Raw genomic sequence first — 8,056 nt, 5'->3', positions numbered from 1 at the left:
AGAAACAAAAAATGGTCTTTTACACTATATAATAAATATTGCCATGACATTTGTTTCATTTTTTACAATGAATCTTAAAAGAAGGCAAAATATGATTTGTTTTTTTAACAAATCATTCCAGCATGTGGTGTTTATACAATACAAAAACCTATGATATACCATGTAACACCTGCACAACATGTTTTTCTTGACTTAACTTCAACATTTACAATTTATAAAATTGTCACTGACGTTTGTTTATAAAGAGGCTTTAAAGTACTATTAATTATAAGTCAATAAAAAAGCAAAATTTCCCCAAATGACATAAAAAAAAACTAAGATATCATGAAAAGACAGCAAGTAATACAGTTCCTTGCATGGGACAGGCACATGTACACATGGCAATATTCAACCTTGTAATTTATATTTGGTTGCTTTTCGTGTTTATGACCAGCTGTTTCATTTACATATACCTCAAATCTCCTTATATTCAGAATAAGTATTTGGCTTCAACAATGAGAAACACCCGTACCATAAAGCATGAAAAAAACCATATGTTTAATAGTCTGCTATAAAAAGCCCAACATGAACTAGAGGCTCTTAAGAGCCTGTGTCGCTCACCTTGGTTTATGTGAATATTAAACAAAGGAAGCAGATGGATTCATGACAAAATTGTGTTTTGGTGATGGTGATGTGTTTGTAAATCTTACTGTAATAAACTGTCTTGCTGCTTACAATTATCTCTATCTATAATGAACTTGGCCCAGTAGTTTCAGTGGAAAATGTTAATAAAAATTTACCAATTTTATGAAAAGTGTTAAAAATTGACTATAAAGGACAATTACTCCTTAGGGGGTCAATTGACCATTTTGGTTATGTTGACTTATTTGTCAATCCTACTTTGCTGAACATTATTGATGTTTACAGTTTATCTCTATCTATAATAATATTCAAGATAATAACAAAAAACAGCAAAATTTCCTTAAAATTACCAATTCAGGGGCAGCAACCCAACAAAGGGTTGTCCCATTCGTCTGAAAATATCAGGGCAGATAGATCTTGACCTGATAAACAATTAAACCCCTGTCAGATTTGCTCTAAATGTTTTGGTTTTTGAGTTATAAGCCAAAAACTGCATTTTACCCCTATGTTCTATTTTTAGCCATGGCGGCCATCTTGGTTGGTTGACCGATTCACGCCACACATTTTTAAAACTAGATACCCCAATAATGATTGTGGCCAAGTTTGGATTAATTTGGCCCAAAAGTTTCAGAGGAGAAGATTTTTGTAAAAGATAACTTAGATTTACGAAAAATGGTAAAAAATTGACTATAAAGGACAATTACTCCTTAGGGGGTCAATTGACCATTTTGGTCATGTTGACTTATTTGTTAATCTTACTTTGATGAACATTATTGCTGTTTACAGTTTATCTCTATCTATAATAATATTCAAGATAATAACAAAAAACAGCAAAATTTCCTTAAAATTACCAATTCAGGGGCAGCAACCCAACAAAGGGTTGTCTGATTCGTCTGAAAATTTCAGGGCAGATAGATCTTGACCTGATAAACAATTAAACCCTTGTCAGATTTGCTCTAAATGCTTTGGTTTTTGAGTTATTAGCCAAAAACTGCATTTTACCCCTATGTTCTATTTTTAGCCATGGCGGCCATCTTGGTTTGTTGACCGGGTCACGCCACACATTTTTTAAACTAGATACTCCAATTATGATTGTGGCCAAGTTTGGTTTAATTTGGCCCAGTAGTTTCAGAGGAGAAGATTTTTCTAAAAGCTAACGACGACGGATGACGACGCCGGACGACGACGCCGGACGTCGGACGCCAAGTGATGGGAAAAGCTCACTTGGCCCTTCGGGCCAGATGAGCTAAAAATGTGAAACAATTGAATTAAGAAAACTAATGGCCTAATTTATAACAAAACAAATATGAGACATGAACAAGTAATAACCCTGAACTAAAGGCTCTTATTTTGGAACAGGCACACTTATATTGGTTCCAAGATTGGGACAGGCACATGAACAGTTGTCAAAATAAACTAATGTGTATTATAGCCTATTGGTTTTTGTTCTATTATTATGACTTGCTGTTTCATATAAACATTTCCCACATCTCTTTTTGAGACCTCAAATGTGTTATACTTTAATCATTTTATTATTGTAAATGAAAAGAAAACTAAAGGCTCCAAGGAGCCAGTGTTGCTCACCTGATATTTTTATTTACAATTTATGCATAAATTAATGCAACAGCTATCCGTTTGCTTTAGTTTCATAAATACAAGCCAAAAACTACATTTTACCCCTATATTCTATTTTATGCTATGTCTGCCATGTTGGTTGGAAGGCATGGTCATTAGACACATTATTTTAACCAGATAACCTCATGATGATTGTGGCCAAGTTTGGTTAAATTTGTGTCAGTTGTTTCAGAGGGTAAGACTTATGTAAAAGATTACAAAAATTTACCAAATTTGTTTAAAAAAATTGACTTTAAAGGGCAACAACTCCTTATGGGGTCAATTGACCATTTTAGTCATGATGACTTATATGTAGATCTTACTTAGCTGAATATTATTGTTGTTTACAGTTTATCTCTATCTATAATACTATTCAAGATGATAACCTAAAACTGCAAAATTTCCTTAAAATTACTAATTCAGGGGCAGCGACCCAATAACGGGTTTTCCGATTTGTCAGATAGATCTTAACCTCAGAAACAATTTTACCTGATTTCAGATTTGCTCTAAATGCTTTGGTTTTAAAGATATACCTATGCCAAAAACTGCATTTACCTCTGTGGTCTAATTTAAGCCATGTCGGTCATCTTGGTTAGTGGGTTGGATCATCAGACACATGTTTAAACTAGATACGCTAGTGATGATTGTGGCCAAGTTTGGTTAAATTTGGCCCAGTAGTCTCAGAGTAGACGATTTTTGTAAAAGTTAACAACAATGGAGGACAGACACCAATTGATGAGAAAAGCTCACTTGGCCAGGGAAGCTAAAAAGTGAACCCCCTTAATACCGGTAACTTATTTGAATTTAAATGGTTACTCTTACAAGTTGTTTAGTCTGTAAAGTCTCATTTGTATTAAAATTAAGATAAATAATTTCCATTCTTACTTTATTTTACTTGACTAAGTGTTGCTCACCACCTATAATGATTCATTCAAATTCTTTCTCAATTGCAATTGCAATTGCAATCAAACGAACTGTTCAACTGGTCAGAAATTTTAACCAACTGCTAGATAACCAGTCAAGTCATCCAATTCAAGGTGATAAAACAAATTGCAATATGGTCAATATTTTTAATGAATATTAAATATATTGATTTTGACTAGATCACTGGTTTTAACCTATTCACAACTTGTAAAGGTCTGACACATGGCAATTAGATGTAATTTATTTAGCATCTGACGTCACTGACTACTCTTGTGCAGTTACTCCTGACTTTTACCAAAAATTAAATTTCAGTTAAATTGTGACATAAGTTTCATTTTTTTACCTTTCATTATTAATAAGAACATGCCCTTCTTCTATCTCTAGCAGTATGAGGGAGTTACAAGCATTTTACAATACATCAAGTTACAATACATCAAAAATCTAAAAAATATAGCTTTGTGTTATGACATTAAAATGTACTTTTATATCGACATTTAATACTTTTTTTTCTCTTTTATCAGATAAGTGTTTACCAGTGTGTGGTGTTTATACAATACAAAATATGTGATATAACTTCCATGCTTACGTCTTGTGTCTCAGGAATAAAAAAATATGGGATAACATTGATTGATAGGTTTGAAACTTGTTGTACTGACTAAACTGAGCTGATAATACTTAGGCAACAGGTTAACAATTAGGTGTGGTACCTTTAATAAGACGTCAATACCAATTATGACAATTTAATGTGATAATTGGATCAAATTTGCTTGGTCTTTATGGATGTAATCCAGTTCATTCTAAAATAAATGATCAACTAACAGAATTTTATTAGTTCTAAAAAGGTATAGAGTGCAGAATCCAAACAAAATATGTGTGATTTTAAGCAATTAATGACCAATTGTTTTTTATTTCATTTTATTTTAATCTGAAAAATCAGAAGAATTTTTTTTTTGGTCTTTCCTGTTACATGAATATTATTAAGTTTTTTTATTTATTCATTTTCTGATACTTTTTTGGGGTTTCAGTTATTATTAGTAATATGACACAAAGTGCAAACTAAAAAGGAACAAACTGGGAGAGCAAATGAGCACCATTCATTTAAAAGGTCATTCATTAGGGACTGTGGAACGAAGTTTAATAACAAAATGTAGTTTAAAACAAAACAAATATATGATTTTTTTGCCAATTATACAACACGATGACACATGATTTATAGTGTCTTGCTTGATAGTCAAAAAAGTGTTGGCGTAAATGGTGTTGGCTTCAACATATTAGTTTGTGTTTAGGTCTAGTTTGTGGTGAACCAGAAGTTGTAGGTCAATCATATTTGGTATGCAGTTGTATCAGCATTGACACATCTCATGTCCATGGAGATTATTTGACCATTCTCCCTCAGTCATTGTCTATTGACTTTGAAACTTTTCCTTATTTTACATGTATAAGTTTGTGATTAGGTAAGTTTATTGAGAAACACTAGTGGTAGGTCAATAATATTTAGTATGCAGTTGTATAAGCATTGGCATATCTCACTCCATGGAGATTAATAGGCTCCATCCTCTAAGTCATGGTCTATTGACTTTGAAAATTTTACTGAGTTAACATGTATAAGTTTGTGATTAGGTAAGTTCAAGAGGAACCATTAGTGGCAGGATAATGTTACTTGGTATTCAGTAGTATAAGCATTAGCACATCTCATTTCCATGGGGATATTTGGCCACGTCCCCTCAGTCATGGTCTATCAACTTTAAATTTTTTGCTTAGTTTACATGTATTATTTGGTTTGAAATTAGATCAGTTTAAGATAAACTGCTAATGTTAGGTCAATGGTATTTGGTATGCATTGCCACTTTTAAGTATTGTTTCCATGGAGATTATAGCTCCTCCCTCTCTTCATGGTCCATTGACTTTGAAACTTTTACCTAGTTAACAAGTTAATGATTGTGTTTAGGTTTGTTCAAAGGGAAGACTTATAAGAAGTCAATAGTTGCTACCTATGCAGTTGTATTTGCATTGGCACATCTCATTTTAATGGAGATTGTTTAGCCATGTACATCAGTCATGGTTCAATGACTTTGATTATTTGCCTAACTTATGTAATAACATGTAAAGTATTGCGATTCTAATGTCAACAATTGCATAATCAAAATTACAAAAAAGCGAGACATATCTCTGTGAAAACCAGTTTATGTTATTTATTGATTTTGTTTTACTCTCACTAATTAATTAAATTGTTTTAGATCGGTACCTTTTTCTGCTGTATTATACAGGTGGAACATATTAAATTTGTTATTGTTTATAAGATATAATGTAGTTTCATTATAATTCGTTGGATGCCAATTTTCATGGATTTCCTGGGTACAAGTAAACCACGAAATTTTGTGTTCAACTAATAATATATTCTATATAGGCTTGTAGGCAGACTTTGACAAAACCAGGAAATTACAATATCCACTAGAGTATAAAAGTAGCACTAATGTAAAGGAACATGTATGTGTTTGCCCTTTGTTTCGATTAAAAGGGCTTCATGTTTTTTTGGTTTTTTTTTAGATTTCAGGGATATTAGTTTTTTTAATTTTTCAATGTTTAGCTTTCTATCTAGCAGAAACATTCTTGTATATAGATCCTAGTCCTAAAAATATGATTTCAGTTTCAAACTTTCTCAAAGGTCCTCAGTGACCTAATGGTTTAAGTAGTTCATTTACAGTATCATTAGCATGTCAACACTGATGTTGCAAGCTCTAACCATACATGCTTTGAGAATAGGCTATGAAGGCCATATGGTGCCTTTAATTGTTAATTTCTGTGTCATTTTGGTCTCTTGTGGAGAATTGTCTCATTGGCAATCATACCACATCTTCTTTTTTTATATGAATTTACACTGGCAATCATACCACATCTTTTTTTTTATATGAATTTAAACAACTCCTATCCAACAGTAAAACCAACTGGTATGCTGAAGATTTGAATTTTGAATTTTGGTTTGAATTTGAAATATCATGTTGATTGGACTTAATCAAATACTACCTTGACAAAAACATCAACCTGAAGTAGGACAGACACACAGACTGAAAAACATATGGCCCCTTATAAGGTTGGGCATAAAAAAATATAAATGTATGATCAATTATTTTATTTTTACAAACAAATTACAATATAGTAATCCAACATTTGGTCCAAAAAAATAAGGCCAATTCTTAACTTTTTAATTCCCGAACGGTAAAAGATTAATGCATAAGAACAAAATAAAACCAAAATGTAATAATAATATAATTATAATAAACAATATTATCATGTATTAATGATATATCAATACCATTGAAGAATAAACATTTGTGTCAGTTTTGATAAATCAGTATACTGTTAATTCAGAAATTATTGGGTGCATATATTATTGCAATTTTCTCATTAAGGACTGAAATGCGATTTTCATTTTTACCATAGTGGGAAAAATCCTGTCTGATTCATATAAAAAAAGTTAAAAATGCAAGTTTAAATTATTGCAATTATAATTCTGTCGCATTTTTCGCAATAATTAAAACATCACAGCAATTTCTGAATTTACAGTACCAGGGTAATTGAAAATTTGGAATTTATTGTGAATAATGCGACTTGTATGCGAGTATGGCAAAAATACGAACTCACACTCTGATAGATCCCGATAACTAAAAAAAACTTATTAATGCAGAAATACAGAAGCTTGATATTACAGCAGGAGCTGCAGGACTACATTTTTACACACAATGTTTATGGTTCAAGTTTCCCTTTTTTTCTTCTTCCATGACTGACAGCGGATAAAGATCATTAACCCAAACTGTTATTTTTTTCAAAAATTTGACAATACCCAAACTTGCAAAATGCTTGTTTTGGGCCCCTTTTTTGGCCCCTAACTGTTGTGACCACCACTCCCCAAAACAATCCAAACCCTTCTTTAGTGGTATTGAACCTTTTGCTTAAATTTCAAAGATATCCATACACTTAAACTTAAGTTATTGTCTGGAAACCAAATGTCTTCAGATGATGACGACATGATAGCATTATACAATCCCCAAAATTTGTTTGCAGTTGTATAAAAAGTAAGTCGTCGTATCAAACATGTCAAGATTCCTGGATAAGTCCTATTTTTATATAATGAGGATGAAGTGACTTAATAGGGTATTATAACAGATATCATGACACTTTAAAAATGGTAGACAATCTTTTTAAAGTACCATGAACAAGTACAAATACAAATAAGAAAGGCATAACATTTGTTCTAAAAATAAAAATGGATTTTTAGTTAAACAACTTGGAGAATCTAATCAATTCATTGAATTTAAATAAAATATATAAAGCACATGTAGTATGCATATAGAATTTTATTTGAACAAAACAATTAAATAAAAGGAAAAAAATAATAAATTAATTATTTCTCCTATTATTTCCCAAAATAAATATTCTCCCACAAAGTGGAGGCATTATGTATGCTATATATACTATCTGAATAAATACTATTGTTTGCACCAAGTAGTATTTAAACAATTATATACACAAGATAATTTATAGAAAATAATTCAGTAATTGTACTAAATTAAAGAGAAATTTGTATAACTGTTAGGTGATTTGTGACTTCATTATGGAAATAGAAAAAATTTGACTTATATCTTCATTTGGTGTTTTTTAAGCATATTTTGCATTCAAACCTGTAGGTTTTTTGTACTTTAATGAGGGATTTGCCTCTGACAAAAGATTTGATAACTTCTGCTCACAATGAACATGTTTAGGGGCCAAATGAAACATGCCTCCATGAGCAGGATTCTCTCCCTGTTTTGAAGATCCATTGGTGACCTTTGGCTGTTTTCTGCTCTTTGGTCGGGTCGTTGTCTCTTTGACACATTCACAATTTCCATTCTCAATTTTA

Source organism: Mytilus trossulus, chromosome 7 (genome assembly GCF_036588685.1).
Source record: "Mytilus trossulus isolate FHL-02 chromosome 7, PNRI_Mtr1.1.1.hap1, whole genome shotgun sequence".
Classification (NCBI taxonomy): Eukaryota; Metazoa; Mollusca; class Bivalvia; order Mytilida; family Mytilidae; genus Mytilus; species Mytilus trossulus.
This window is presented reverse-complemented; position numbering follows the sequence as displayed.